We start from the raw sequence: 16177 nt of genomic DNA, 5'->3' as shown, positions 1-16177 counted from the left end.
AATGTTGTGTTGATGCCAGTTTTATCCTGTGTACCAGATATGAATGATCTAATTTCATTGCCCATGACAATTTGGGTACTTCTGTTAAGATGAACAAATTTTCGTTGCCCCTTCGTGTTCGTCTTAAAGGGAGTTCACTGTACTCCCATGCCAACTTCTCTCTTTTTTTCAAAACGAAAAATGCTTGTGGCCAGCATCGCACTTGCTTTTGGAGAGAACTCATAGAAGATACGACGAAAGAAACCCCAAGACTAGGAAGACGACGACTGTCTGTGTCAGACTTTGTCACAGACTAAGTCTTTGTGCGTCAATTTTTTTCACTGTCTCGCTAGTCTCAGGGTTTTTTCGGCATATATTCGAGTCTCCACTCGCTTGCTTTCTAGCCATTCTTTCATAGAAGGCATCTTTCATTGAGAAGGCAATAAAGAATGGCATCCACAAGACCCTCTACTAGTACTACTTCAAATAAGGTACTGTCCTGTGTGTAGATTTGGGGATTAAGATCCTCGAGTGTGTTTTATGTTGAGAGATGTGTCTGTGTCTTTTCTCCCCCCATAGTCCCCAATAGTGTGTTCCACAGGAGACACCTAGATTGCAGCCCAGCTCAACCCCAGTGTTGGCAAACAACTTTGGTAAGATGGCTGAACAATACTTGCTATGGCACTAAAGGTTGACAGGCTTTTGCACTTACCTGTTTTCTTCCCATCTTTCTATGGAACTTCCACACGCCAAATACACCTAATGCAGAAATTCCACAAATGTACACATGTCTAGTGACGAAGGCACAGCACAATGTTCCTTTTCAAAAATCTTCAGTAGTCGTCCACACAACACTGCACAACAAGGAGTCTACACTGAACTCAACTGAAAAAGAAAAACAGAGCACAGGTAAATATAGTTTCTGGGAGATCTTGAACACTACTTGGGGTGTCTAACTAACATATTTAATTAAGAACAGGACCATATCATGATTTACTTCTACATGTGTAGAATATGCCCTTCACTTTGTATCTTTCAACCCAGTTCAAATAGACGACTTCAGAAAATCCCAGAGCTTAGCGCCCATTTGAACTATGGGAACTTGCTCGAAACAAAGGAGGATACAGATAAAATGGTTAAAGGAGGAGAATGTCTTAAAACTGTTTCGGTTCCTTCTCTTATCCGATTGTCCACGAGGAGTCAAGGTCAGCGAAAATGAAACATGAAGCACAGTTCATTCCAATATTCTCCCAGGATGCAACGTGTACACAGGAGCACAGGGATTTTCTGAAATCATCTATTTTATACTGCCCATAAAAAAAAAAACAGATTCATCTGAGTAGTTGTGTACTACACCATATAGTCAAAAAACCAATACACTGATACTGACAAAATACGACAAAGCTACGATTATGACACGGTGCTGAAGACTGATTAGATGGCTTTTTCGTCTCCCAAAAATATCAGTCTTTGACCTAGTGTGGGAATGTGGGAATCGACAGGGAAACTGGAAGGCAAAGCCCATCCGTAACAGCATTGCATCACACACCCAGCTTTCTAGCGCGTACAAATTTAAATAGAAACATACTAGATATTTGGCTCTACCGTAGCGGCACTTCAGGATGTTTGTGTGGTCCCTCCGCTGCCGGCAATTACGAAACTCAATGAAAGGTACATTGGCAAGGTGGTTGAGGTTGTGGAGAGGGATGTCAGATATTGGGAACAAGTGCAAATGGTGGCATCCCTCCTGCAGCCACTGAATGAACACACAAAAACAAACATTTTCATTACTTTTGGGATAGGTCTCATATATCACCTACATCACGAGCAAGATTAGAAGGTTATTTATTTAAGATTCTTGGAAGAATTACCTCGCGGAAGAATATGCCTCATGGCCTTGAGGGTACATAAACAAATAAATTGTGTACTGTCCCAACACAAAAGATGCCACTGGTAAGCAAGGGGTGCCACCTTTTGAACACTAAGAAAATAACAGCTTGCTCAACAAATGTGCAGCTTCTGCGCCCTGTCTTCAACCGACGTCCCAACACAAAGGGGTCTCATGCAATTTTGACCTCACTTTTCTTATTATGTATGAAATCAAAACATGTCTCCAACAAAGAGGTCTATTGAAACGATTACAACAAAACTGCTGTACAAAAACTGCACTTCAGCTCCAACGAGTCGAAGCTGCAGCTTTTAATGTCAGTAACGTTTGTATTTTCTTTTCTGCTTTGTTATTTAGAAACTGACGAACGGTAGATCTAAAAAAATGGGAAGACTCCCGAGTTGTCCGGATAAGCGAGACATGACTGTATACCGAGTGTTTCAGTTAAATCCCCGGGCTAAATAATTCGCCAAACGGGTGCAACAATCCACGAACTTTCTTTCTTACAAGTATCTGTCCGATACCACCTACAAGCTACACACCGTGTGAATGAGTGGGAGGCGCTCATTATTAAAATAAAAATGCAAAAGAGTTTCGTAAAAAAGCGTAACTTCTAAAGCAGGGCGCTGTCGGCATTAAAATGGGTACTACCCCTTTTGGGACCTTCAGTGGACACCTTTTAGAGAAAAATCTGCCACCGAAGCAGGTCATTTGTTGCAGTAATTAATTGGTTTCAGTTTACATATTTTTGTCGCGGCTGGTCGCGGTGAAGCGCAAAAGGACGCTCTTTCACTCCCTTATCCATCAATGAATTACGTCCTTACACCAATGAATTACACCAATGAAATATGCCGTTTTGCACTTTGCTGCAACCAGCCGCGACAAAAATACGTAAACCGAAACCAATTAATTACTGCAACAAATGACCCGCTTCGGTATCAGATTTTTCTCTAAAAGATGTCCACTGAAGGTCCCAAAAGGGGTAGTACACATTTTTGCTTTAGAAAAAAATTTGTTTGTGTGGAAATGGTGAACATAGCTGCCCTGAAGTTGCTCAGTCATGCACAGTGACAGTTCTCTGTACCTTAAAGTCAAGTAGTCCTTCAGGAGGACTTTGGCTACAGAAATCATATGCATTGGGCTAAAAAAGTAAAACGTCCAACTTATGCACTTGCAAGGTATTGTCTGTTTTTCAAGATCTGAAATATGGTAACAAGTGGCTGCAAATCAACATGTGCTCTCTGCCTTGAGGTACGATGACCACACCGAAGAAGGTTTGCACAAATAAAGAGGGATAAGCTATACTGAAACCATCTTTCATTAAAAAAAGTATGCTGTCCCCACTGTAGTGAACCATCATATCAATACGCCCAAAACAGGCTATTTGTTCAGCTGCAGAGGTGACGAGCTGCTCACAAATGTTCTTTTGGATTTCGGTGCGTTAGAACTGAGTTGTTTGAGTAAACATGAAAAAAGCAGCTCCATCAAGTATCAATGATTAGTAATGCTTTGATCACTGTCTTATGTCTTTTGCTATGTCTGCCTGTCTGATCACTAGAAGCTTTGCACCAGAATTATGCCATTGAAGTCTGGTGCACCACTTCGTGATCTTGTACATCTGCGTGTATCAGTAGGGCTCTACGCATAGCGGAATTGCAGTATGCAGAGAGATTATCATTCCATCCTCCCCTCCCTAGCGAACGCACAGAAAAACTATTTCTCAGTGACGTTGACTCAGCCAGTAGTTGCAGATGTGTCTGCATATGATAGCGCGCCAAAATCCGCAACTGGGAAACCCAAACTTGCTGTGCATGTGTATGCGTTACAAGGAGACCATGCGAGCATAGGGGTGTCCGCTAACAGCCACTTAGACTAGCAAAGATATCAAAGACAGCAGAGATAAGCCATTACTATTTTTTTACCCCTTTGCTTAATCATTTTTGAATAACTTTGTTCATTTAAACTTAACATGACAAAAAACACAAAAGTGACGTTTCGTGGTGCTGCAAACAAGAAACTTCGAACTTTTTTGGTCTGGCAATTATAGCATATGAGATGAGCCTCCGCTGTTTGATGCTGATTTAGAGGCAGTTTGATCCATCTGACGCCAAGTGATTCAGCGATGCTGCCCGACCATCGGTGATTTTCACCCTAAGAAGTCAGTATTCATTGTGTTGGTAGACGTATGCAAATCCGAAATATTAGCCTCAAGCACTGAAGCATTCTAATGCTAGAGGGCTCTGAAGTTTATGCTCTAAGCCAAAACCATGGTCCCTCTGGTAGCATGTCATAAGCGTTCACCGTAGAATCTCAAACCTCAAACATGTCTTCTGGAAGAACCATGCCACTTTTCTGGCTGAGCCTCAAGGATCCAGCAAAATGTAGGCTTTCAGGGAATATGGAAAACACTTCAAAATTTGCCCAACTTTGACAATTTTTATAAAAACAGCATTCTCTATCAAAACGGAATTTTGCAAGCACAAGGTCCATCAGGACCTCTTTCTAATACTTACGGCACATACAATACACTTGCACTTTCAACTATTCAGGTGTTATAAAAATAGTAAAACCTCGGAAAGATAATATTTCAGTGAGAAAATTTTCAGTGGCAATAACAAGCTAGAAAGACGTGCACGCATAACTTCCAAAGAAGAAAATCACGTTTGCACGGAGGAAATATCAGGTATGTACTTTTTATTCAGCTGAAGAGTTTTTTTCTTCTTTTTTTGTAGCGGTATATTCGTAACATGGGCATCGCAGCGTGGTCGCTGAGTATGAGCCCACACTGCATCTTCTGACCTCAAAAAGCATAGAATACAACTCGAAGTTTAGTAAAATAAATGCTAGAAGCTGCTCTCTAAGCAAATTAAGTCAGTATTAGAATTGTGATTGACCTCTTTCGACTGCCACAACGTCGGGGCTGCCAGGGGTCCCAAGGACGATTCAAGTTTGCTTGACGACAGTTTTCCCTTTTCCCTTTTTGGCCCTTGCTGCCACACTGCTATAAAGTTATTTTGCTGTCTATAAGTCTCGACCTTGGACACCTTACATTCCATATTGAGTTTCTGGTTCCTTCAGGCCTCAGAAATTATCACCTTTGTTTGCAATGAAGACACTTGATCAATGAAAATTAGAGAATCGTTCTGCATAAGAAACTCTGCATTTACGTCAGTTTTAAGAGACCATAGTTGGAACTCAACTGACTTGGAACCTGTGATCTCGTCTTCCTGGTTCCTCGTTCACACCGGTGGGGTAAAACAGTGACCTTTGCTTGGCAAATTTCCAAGTTCAGTTCACAAAAATTTACATAATTAAATTTACGTTACATGATATTCGCATCAAGAGGTGGCAAAAACATAGTACAAACAAATGCCGTTGACTGTACGATTCTAGGTGGTGTAGCTTTTTTATTATAATACAATGACACGTTTTCTTCACCCTGTATAGGCTACGTACATGCCATGTACAGGGCTTTTTTTGATCCATTACAGATTGTTTAGATAAGCTGTGAGAGCAGCACTGATGCCATTTTAGTGGGCATCCCGGCACACGCTGGATGGGAAAGAACGAACATGTAACTAGTGAACGATTAAGTTAGGCAAAGAAAAGGAGGCAAAGTGTGTTAAGAAGGCTCCTAGATTGTATTTAGATAATATGTTTTCGGTGAAGTTACATAAAAAAAAATTCCCATTTCGTGCTGTTGTCTCGGAAGTAAATACTTGGCAAGAAGAATTGAGTAAATTGTTACAAAAAGGACTTCACAAATTAAGTGCAGAGGACCCTTTACAAATAAGAAATTCAGCTGAAATGACTGATTACCTTAAGAATATGAGTGTGGGTACTGAGTTGGTGTGCTTTTCTTTAGATGTGGTACATATGTATTACAACATAACAGCTATACAGATAAAACAGTGTGTGGAATCTAGTACTGATAAGTTTGGTGTAATTCGTTCCCAGAACGAGGTAGGGTGCTCAGTGGAAATCTTTCTCACTTTGTTATTTAGGTATTTGGAGGCCACAGTTGTTGAGTGGAAAGGAAGAATGTTCATTCAAAAAGAGGGCATCTGTATTGGGTCTAGGATTGCTCTGACATTAAAGGGGCACTAAACAGCTCGCCGACCATTTCCCAGTTACGATGCCCCGTGAAAGAATGTGGTTGGCAATATCCAAACATGTAATTGCTTTGCTTATAGCCAGCGTATTTACCAATAAACAATGGCATTCAAAAAGCACAGTCCGCGTGTGACTCTCCTTCCTTGTCGGAGAGCACCTACGTCACACGTCTCGCACGTGTAGCAAAGCTGCAATCCAGTCACTGGAGGTGGGGGAGATTTCGGACTTCTAGCCAATGACGGACCTTGTTGAGACAAACTTCGGCGTGCGGGGGGAACCGGTTGTGGGAACATCGCTGTGACCTTGCGGAGCAATACAGCGCTGAAGATATAATGCGCACATGAAGTGGAACACTGCGGATTTCTGGTACGGTTTGAACAGGCTGTGTTGTGCATTTCGATTGGAGAGATGTTTAGAATTTACCTCACTTCCCGATAGTAGAATAAATCAACGTATAAGCGTCTCGTATTTTGACTGGTTGATGGAGCACGACGTCAAAATGACATGTGGCTACTGTCGGCAGGGCATCGCAGGGCGAAGCGTGAGCTGGAAAGAGTGCAGTGAATATTGTGTTGGCTTTGAACCGTTATTTACTTTTTGGTGCCAATAATTTTTGGAAAACGTCCACCGCTGGGAACGTAGGCCAATGCATTAACAAAAAAAGCATGTTGTATATCTCTTTAGTGCTCCTTTAAGTAGTTTTGTCTTAGAGTCGTACGACAGAAATACAGAAAAGGGTAGTTCAAACAACAGAATAGTTAGAAAAGACATTTAGGTACGTGGACGATTACTTGGTGTTTGTTGAAAAATTTGACCATAGAGATCTTGTTCTGAATATCTTTCAACGAAACTCCAGATGGGTTATGTTTTACAGCTGAAGTACCTGGATGACGTACAGCTGACGTACCACATTTTACAAATGAGGCAACTTTGCGATTTTTTATCTCCTCAAAGGCAAAGCTTAGGATCTTCAGAACTTAGGATGCAATGCCACCCACCCCAAACAATATGTGGAAAAAAAGTCAGCTGAATACATCAAATAGCTATGAAGATACGTGGCGTAAAACTTTGTAGGAAGCCCAATTGTCGAAATGTCCACATCTGAATACATCTATATCATAATTCATTAAAAAATAACCACAGATTATTTTGAACTACTTTCAGCACCAATATGCCACCTAGGGACAAGGCTTTAATATATGTTTGAAAGAAAAAAATTGGAGAGGTCGACTGGATCACCCTGCATGATCCGGCGTGAAATCACCCACCTACTGAATCAAAAATACAGCTTCTAGACTTAGAGTTAAGCTTAGGAGACAAAGAGATTTGCTGGGAGTATAAGCAGAAGGTGGAAAAGCCTGTCTTGCCGTTCAAAACAAATCGTTCAAACACGGTACTCTGGTGGGTGTGTTAAAAAACCCTTTAAATCGGTCTTGTCAACATTGAATCAATAGTAGCTTTGCACGTCGGTTCAAAGAAGCGGGCTATCCTAGCAGCTCTATTTACGATGTTGTCTGTAGGATGTTTAGTGAAGCTACAGAAAGGAAGAAAAAGGAAAAGTTGGAAGACTACAAAAGGATTGGCGTGTCTAGGTATATACACACAGTGTCCCACAGGGTAAAATTTGCAGTTAAGGTTGTATTTCGCAAAAGCAACTGCTTTTGCTCACTTACAAAGAGGTAGAACTACACAAAAAAGGGATGTAACGTAAAGCATATGGAAAAGTTCGTCAGATTGTAAAGAAAGCGTTGCGTATAAAATTCCTCTGACCGGTGGAAAAGGATACATTGGGCAGACTGCCAGATGTGTCAACAAAACACTGCGTGAGCACAAGAATACAAAAAATGCAGAAAGCAGTTCTTTAGTAGAACGTTTAAAGACATGTAAGAATTGTGCAGCCATGTAGGAGAAAACTCAGATTTTAAGGAAATGTAGGGGTAGGGGAGCGTTACTGTTTGAGGAAGCGAGGCAGATCAGGTTGTTTGCAGATAATTGTGTAAGTTCGTGTTCAGCATTTTACTCTGATAAGATACATGCATTTCTTTAAAACACAAGCTAAAAATGTGTGTTTGAGTGGAGCGACGTGGCACTGAAGTGTTGCGTAAGGTGATGGATTATTAAACATTTGTTGAAAGTGCAGTGCGTCCATCCTGTATCGTCCTTAGTGTTTTCAGCACTGCGATTCTAGCGATTTATCAGAAGTATGCAGTTTTCCAGTGCAGAAACGAAATGACCCTTGCCCTATCTTTTTCGGAGAGTGATCTATCTGACTGATTAACACCTACTCCAATCAGCTTCATCGCTCCAATGCAGGTGGCCCTCTCACGTGGAGTGCCAGTCCCACTTTCTGAGCTTGAAAAGTGAATACTTGTGTTTTTGACTCATTTGCCCCAGTGAATATAATAGGTATTTTTGTGGATTTCTCAAAACCATTTCACATTGTTGACAATGGTATCTTATTAAGGAAAATTTGAAGGTGTGGAGTTAGGGAACTGCATTATATATGAGGACTTATTTAACGGGTAGGATGAGAGATAGAGAGACATTATGCATTTTTATGCACTAAGGCAACAAAGGCCATAGAGCACCAAAACTATGGTGAGTGTGTGGGAGATGATTATGGGAGAGACGATGTGAGAGAGTTAGAGATGTGAGAGAGTAGTTAAAAGCTATCTACAGGTATGAACGATGAGATGGTCCAGGATACGAGAGAGAGGAGGATGACGATAACAAGTGAGTGTGGCAGTTAAAAGCTATCTGCAAGTGTGAGCGATGAGGTGATCCAGGATGATATATTTACACGAGGAGTTCGGTGAAAGAGGATAAAAGCGGAGCAATGCTGAACATCTACATCTGACTAAGTAACCCACACGCGGTCGAATATTGGATGACATTATCAAACGGCACAAGAGGAGTGTCCAGGTGTGTAGACAGCTCTCTTTAACACTGGCAGGATGTCTTTTTAGGGTAGTCCTAGAGCTGACTCCTCTTGTGCTAACGCTCGCCGAGCCTCATGGCCTCATGGTTCATTCCCCGGGATCCCAGTGTGGCTGGGGACCCAGCAGAGACAGATTGAAGAGCCTCGGGAACAAAGCTGAGTCGCAAGCGCCCGTACTCGCTTGACGAGGTGATTCTTGCTGTCGGAGCATGAAAGCAGCGCATGCACAGAGCTTAGCGAAACGGAGTAAATAATTGAATTTTGAAGGTCGTTTGTTGAATGTGCCGCAGAGCCAGGAGAATCGCGTAAAGCTCTGCGGTGAAAACTGTGGCGTTCGTGTTCAAGCGTGCCGTCATAATAGAATCACCTTCAAGGGCAATGGCCGCCACACCATTGCTCTATCGCGCATTTCATTATATTGTGTGTATATTGTTGTAACGAGGTTTGACTGTAAATCATCCTACACAGTGTTTCACTCTCAGGGTATCTACCAAATTGCAGCCTTCAAATTCCCTGACTTTTCCAGGTTTTCACTGACTATTTCAAGCTAATTCCCTGACAAAAACAAAAGGGAACTTGGTGCCTGCTCCTACGTTTTGATATAGAACCCTCATAAAACAGACCATTTATTAAGTATTAGTGAGGCTTTCCTACTTTTCTGCCTCAGAGCTTGTCGTACTGGCGAACTACTAGTCACGGTAACGTTGCTGCGGCATCGCTGCTCAACCACCAATCGGCACTCACGATTAGCTGTGCATCTTCACGGCACTAATCTGCCGTTTTCCTTGACTTCAGCTGCTTTTTCGCTGCCGTTTTCCTGACTTCAGCTGCAAATTCCCTGACAATCCCCTAGCTTTTCCAGTTACATCAAAATTCCCTAACAATTCCCTGTTTACCAGGTTGGTAGACACCCTGGGTGTAGTGCTTGATAAAAACTTGGGACCTCCATGTGCTGGCTGTAAGGAAAAAGATGTCACTGGGAATTTTTACACTTACTAAAATTAGGAAATTGCCGGCTTTGAAAATATTGGTATCCGTTTATGATGCCCTAATCCATTCCCATGTAACGTACGCGGTTGAGGTGTATGAATCTCCTCATGTGTCAACCCTCAATCTGCTTTACTGATTGCAAAATGCAACATTTAGGATTATGCTGTGTCTGTGCCAGAGTGAGTCAGTCACATTTGCATTGTGGTATTTGCATATACAGACAATTTTTCAATTAATTAAAAATTGAGTTGTGCTACTTGTGCATAAATTGGCCTACAGACACATACACACTGATTCTATCAACATAGTAAGATTGGAGACACTGCATTTTACTACATTCGATTCATAGCAATCATGTCTGCCACAGGTTAAAACAAACTATGGATTATTTGATATAAACTACTATGGTGCAAAGGTTTGGAAAGCTTTGCTATATGAAATTAGAGATGTGCCTGCATTATATGTATTTAAAAGAATGGTTAAAAATATTTTTGCTAAAGAAGTCTAGAGTTACTTCAGTTGTTTTACCTGTACTTGTATCACTTATGTTCAAGTGGTACCCTGCAGTACACGATATTTTTTCTCTAGTCTATGCTGCTATTGAGACCGCTTCATGGCAGATACCAGCAGTCTTGCACTTGGCTGTGATGTGTACATGGCAATTTTGGGAAATAAATACAAATTTGCATAGCAAAATTTATCTATTTATCTCTCAAAGTACATTTGCTTTGCAGGGTATTTAGTAAGGATGATAGATTTAGACAATGAATGGCTTCTTTCTAATTAGTCCAGTAATTACATGCTCTTTCCTACTAGACATCAGCCTGGTCACATATCCCACCTGCAAAAATGGCATCAGTGCTGCTCTTACAGCTTTTTTGAATCTGTATCGATTAAAAAAACAATCTGTATAGTAACCTATGTATGGCAATGCCAGTTAGAGCCCTGCACGGGCCGACTTTTCCGGGCCTGACCCGGCCCGGGCGCATCGAAAAATGGCCCGGCCCGACCCGGACCTTCATATTTTTATGCGGCCCGACCCTGCCCGGCCCGGTGACCCGGCGAGGAGATCCCGGCATAGTATTTCCAGCCGCGACGTACGCGTTTCTGGCGATTATCAAACAAATTTATCAGTAAATTTATAAGGAGAGAAGACAAACATACAAGTGATGGCGGTTTAACACCATAACCGCACCAGACCAAATTCAATCCAGAACGCACGCGGGCATGGGCGTTATCGTTACACTGTCAAGATTTTGCGGAGGTAGAGGATGCTGTCGACAAACTCCTTCTCCCAGTCCATACCCCTCTCGCCAAGCTTTGCCAAGTGATTGTGAAATACGTGAGGAGTGACGAGCAATGTAAAGTGGCTTTCAGAATGTTCTAGAGGGTCGAATCATATGCCTAATGCAGTATCCCTTGCTTGTCTTTGCAAAATATGCACAGGAATGACGCAAGCGCATGATGATATGAACTAATGCATCTCCATTGTGTGGAATTAGCTGCGTGGCCCGGCCGGGCCTGACTCTCGGAAACATATTTGTCGGCCCGGGCCCGGCCCGCGGTGGTGGCGTATTTTAACGGCCCGGCCCGCGCTGCTAGCGTATTTTGTCGGCCCGGGCTCGGCCCGGAGCACACAGCCAATAACGAGCCCGGCTCGGGTCGGGGGCCCGTGCAGGGCTCTAATGCCAGTCCTGCTTGATGTTAGGCTTTGTCTTATTTAAAACTGTGCTCTAACTGTAGAACGGATCTAATGCCAACGAAGGTAAAAATTTCGGAGATCTGAAGGAAGGAGAAACCCAAGATGGAATGCAAAGTGTACAGGGTCGAGACTTATAGAGATCAATAAAACTTTACAGCTGCATCGTGCCAAACGTCAAAAGGCAAAAAGGCAAAAACAGTCATCAAGCAAACTTGAATCATTCTTGGGACCAATTGCGGCCCTGGCGAGGCGGTCAGAAGAGGTCAGTTGGCAAATCCATCTTTTAATATACTGACTTAATTTATTTAGAGAACAGCTACTCGCATTTATTTTGCTAAAATTTTAGTTTTATTCTATGCTGCTGAGGTCAGCAGGAGCAACTGTAAAGCACACGTTGCATGTATGCAGCTGGAAAGAAAAAAATTCTTCAGATTAACAACAAGAGCTTCTGTAATTTTTTCTCCTCACATAAACAAATGAGATGCTCTTCCACAGGTCTGTGTGAAGCATGTCTTTCTTCAAGATATGCACTTTTCTAGGATTTTCACTTTTACTCTTTTTATTATGCCTCAATTGTTGATAAAAAGGGATAACCTATTTTACTAGAAAGTAGTCCTGATGGACTTTGTGGTTGCAAAACTTCATTTTTCGATTTGGTAGAGGACAAACCCATTTTTATGAAAAATGTCAAAGATGGGCAAATTTTTAAGTGCTTCCCAGAATCCCAAAAATCCTAAATTTTCTAGCATACCATTGAGAGTCAGTCGGTAGGTGGCCTCGTCCTTCTACAGAACGCATTTAAATTCTGAACTTCTTCAGTTCAGTGCAACGCGCAGGACACGCTACCAAATGGGACACGTTTTTCGTTTCTAATCCCACGTTAGCGCCACGGAGCAACTTCGGCTATGAGCAGCATACAGACGTGGACAGGTGGAGAGAGGACAGCAGGAAGGAATGGGGTCAGGGGGTTAGTATGCTTCCTGGGACCACTTCAGGAGGAACTACACCAACATTCATCTGGAGAGCCTTCTGAAAACCCATGACAAACCTCAGACATCACAGAATGTGGTAGGATTCGAACCCACAACCTCCCAGTCTTCAGCACAACCTTGGCTACCACCAACGAGCGGGACGTCTTAACCCGCTCGGCCATGACGTTGGTCTAGTTTATAGCGTGAAATCTGGCTTTGTTATAAAACCGTGTGACAAACTTTTTTTCTTTCGTGGCCGGCACTCAAATGTCATACTTGTGTTGTGGGTGATACAGCCACTCTGAGGATGACAATGAGAGGAGGATACGGTGTCGAAAGGATTGGGGTCAGTAGTGAGAATGATGATTACTTTTCATGGCACAAAAACAAACCAGGCTAGCAGTGATAATTTTTTTTTAGTTCCGCGTTAGCGCCGCGAAGCAACTGTGACTATGAGCAGCGTACAGACGTGAACAGATGGAGAGAGGCCAGCAGGAAGGAGTGAGGGACAGAGTGGAGCAGTGAGAAATACATGGAGAGTACTGTAATATAGCTGGCAATCTCTAAAACCCCATCTCTTACAGCTATTCGATAAGACATTCTGTCTCAATTACACCGCATGAGGAGCAGCAGTATCACAAGGACCCATCATCAAGGAACAGATTGAGAACTGTGCAGGTGAGCAGCTCATGGGCATTCGATGAGAGCAACATTTTCTCAAGTTTCAGGAACAAAGAAAAATACACAAAAACAAGCGCCATCATCACCACAAAATGTCTGGCAAATACTAACCTGAATTAAAGAGATGTTCATAATCGTCCTCATCCTCGCACTGAAGGTGTCACACCCACTGAGATTGAAGCCTTGTGGTGGACCCTTTACATGTTGCTCTGTCGTTGCTAGGTGAAATGAATATCAAGTTGATGATATGCCAGTAGCATTCCTCTAGGCAAAGGTGTCAAAGAGACAGATGTAGACATTGAAGTCAAATTCCAATGGGCTTTCTATGCCAATGATGCTCTTTTTAGTAGTACTAGCACACATGCTATGTGAAGCAGAAAGGGGACGATAATTATGTTCATTACTGTCTCAAAGCTGTCATGCACCAATACTCTACTACCAATTGTGATTAAATTATCGTACATTCTTGCAGTCACATGTTTGATGAGACCTTTTTATTACTTTGTGCGCTAATTAGGTGCAGTTCCACCTCCGTTTATAGAAAGTTCGTCATTCCCAGCAACAACGTATGAATAGTAACGGATCTGGGTAAATGAAAACTCGAGAGGAGACGATTCGTGAATTCTCAACAAAGCCTGTGCTTACACTGGAGAGCATAAGGAACCGTCCAGCATCATTCATGTAAAGTTACTGCAGACGTTCCATTCCTGTAAGCTCCTACCTATGTTGTTAACTTGAGAGACATTATTCTGCCACTCAAACAATGCCAAGGACATTCTCTATGCACTTCTCGTGTCCTCAAGTGACGCACCACTGGATTCCCCACTCCTGGACTAGGAATCTTCGTGTATGAGCTTCATTTCTTCTTTTTGCATATTACAGCTTTATTTGCCGTAGCAATTACTAATCTCCATCAACTTCACTGACAAGGGGCACTCAGTACTGCTGTTGTACCTGGTCTTGAGCCAGGCACAGTATGGAACCTACATTCCGTCAAGCCAGGGTGACAACCCTGAAGAATTCCCCTTTCCCACCTTACCTGTGTACCCTACATTGCCTAGCTCACTCATTTGATGTCGACAGGAAAGGTCATACTAAAGCTTTCGAGATGCCTTGGGCAAACTCTGCGCTGTGCGCTCGTCACAAAAAGGCCCAAAAGGGTCTCCCTAACTCGCACATTCATCTATCTGGATAATTGAATACTGTTGCTGGGTATTTTCGTCACGGATCCCTGGAAATTCTTGTCTGGATCCAGACACTGAAGAAAACTACATCCGAATGGCCAGAATCGGTGTGACCACATGAAACACACTGCAATGAGACCTCAGGATTATAGCAACGTTTTGTGTTTATGCATCACTACCTCAACGTGACTGCACTGCCTGCGAACCCTGTCGCATATAGTAAAGAGCACTCCCAGCTTGACACTGTTAGCGTCAGGCCTGCACGCAAAACGTGGCATCGACGAGTGAAAACCTGCAGCGCCATCACAGCTAAGAAATGCCGAAGAGATAAAGCTTTACAAACTTGATTCCTGGCTGCCTGAACTCTCTATTGTCAATGAGAGACTATATTCAATTAGAGACTATTCGATTGATTCAGCATAGCCGAAATACACAGAAAACATCATGTGTTGCAACCTAAGTCTCCCCAGTTTTCAATCCACTTCGAGCTAAAACGAATCGGTTTGCATGCAACGGCTGATGTTAGACCTCAAAGAGAAACGCACAACAGCATTTCTCAGAGAAGCTTTCTGTACATGCATCACGCTACTGCAGTGATACGGATTGCAAGATGTAGAGCGTGTGGTTTGTTTTGAAACATGACGAAGCAACGCTAAGCTCGGCCCGCTTGCCATAACTCTTTGAGTGCAACACTCAACGAGTGTTGCACTCAAGTTGCACCCAGACACCCAAACAGTCCGCTTCGCGTTGTTTGCCCATGTGTGTCGATAAACATTGCAGCACGATATGAAACGTTGCCTGAACATCCAAATTGTATTATAGTGAAACAACAAGCGCCTCTTGTGCCTCAGAGCATGAATCGTAAGACAAACAAGACATACCACGCTTCTTCCACAGCATTTCGGCAGACAAAACTTCCCGCACAGGTACAAATACAGAAACGCACGGCTGCACGGCTAACGTTCTTTCGGTTTGGATTGGATTATAGATTGGATATGTGGCAGGGGTTGAACGTGTAGGCAAGGGGATGAAACTCGCGAGTTCCTTTGCGGACTAAAGTGAGGCGCTGCGAGCCTTTCGCGTCATCAAACGTCATAAAACGTCAAAATTTTTACGTCGAAGCGCGAGTTCTCTACCGAGAGCGTCCCATTGGCTCCTGCGGCCGCTCCCCTGGTATGCGAGCGCTCATTGGTCGGTTTGAAATTATAACCTTTTCGTGGCGCGGGAAAGCGGGCACCGCCGTGTCTGGGGTGCCGGAGCAGTTCGCCGTAAAGTTTCGAAATATGGTGCAGCAGGGACGCACGCAAAGAATCTTTGCCGGTACCGCTTTGGATGGCTTTTAGTGCCCGTCGATACCGACTCTGCAAAACTCGAATCCTCTTGGATACTTCTGCAAGTAAATTCAGTGATAGATAAGTGGAAGGCGCAGGTCTGCTTCGCTTGCTTGGCGCGACAACGATTCAAGAAGGATCACTACTGTGTTTTTCCACTCGATGGCAGGTAAGTCAGTTCCTATTCCATTCTGCCGCTTAGCGTAGCATAGCATAGCACCGCACCTGTGGCATATACTCAGCATTTCGGCCGGTAGAATTTTTAGTTTTCACGTTTTCTGATCCCTGTTCTGGTCTTTCTTGCTCAGGTATCAACTAGGTACTGCGTACTGCTCAACTCATGTCTGCTTCAGAAAAGCATCGGCATGGACGCAATAGAATGGATATGCCACCCTGAGTG

General features: G+C 43.0%; 1 long non-coding RNA gene across 1 annotated transcript; it reads right to left on the bottom strand.

The window, feature by feature from the left end:
* Positions 1–661: 661 nt before the first annotated feature.
* Positions 662–15398, bottom strand: LOC135387324 (uncharacterized). The gene is made up of 3 exons (XR_010421047.1): positions 15328–15398; positions 13374–13526; positions 662–864 (listed from the first exon to the last, which is right to left on the bottom strand). It is a non-coding gene; the product is annotated as an uncharacterized LOC135387324 (long non-coding RNA).
* Between the last annotated feature and the right edge of the window lie 779 nt (positions 15399–16177).

The sequence above is a fragment of the Ornithodoros turicata genome, chromosome 3 (assembly GCF_037126465.1).
Source record: "Ornithodoros turicata isolate Travis chromosome 3, ASM3712646v1, whole genome shotgun sequence".
Classification (NCBI taxonomy): domain Eukaryota; kingdom Metazoa; phylum Arthropoda; class Arachnida; order Ixodida; family Argasidae; genus Ornithodoros; species Ornithodoros turicata.
This window is presented reverse-complemented; position numbering and strand designations above follow the sequence as displayed.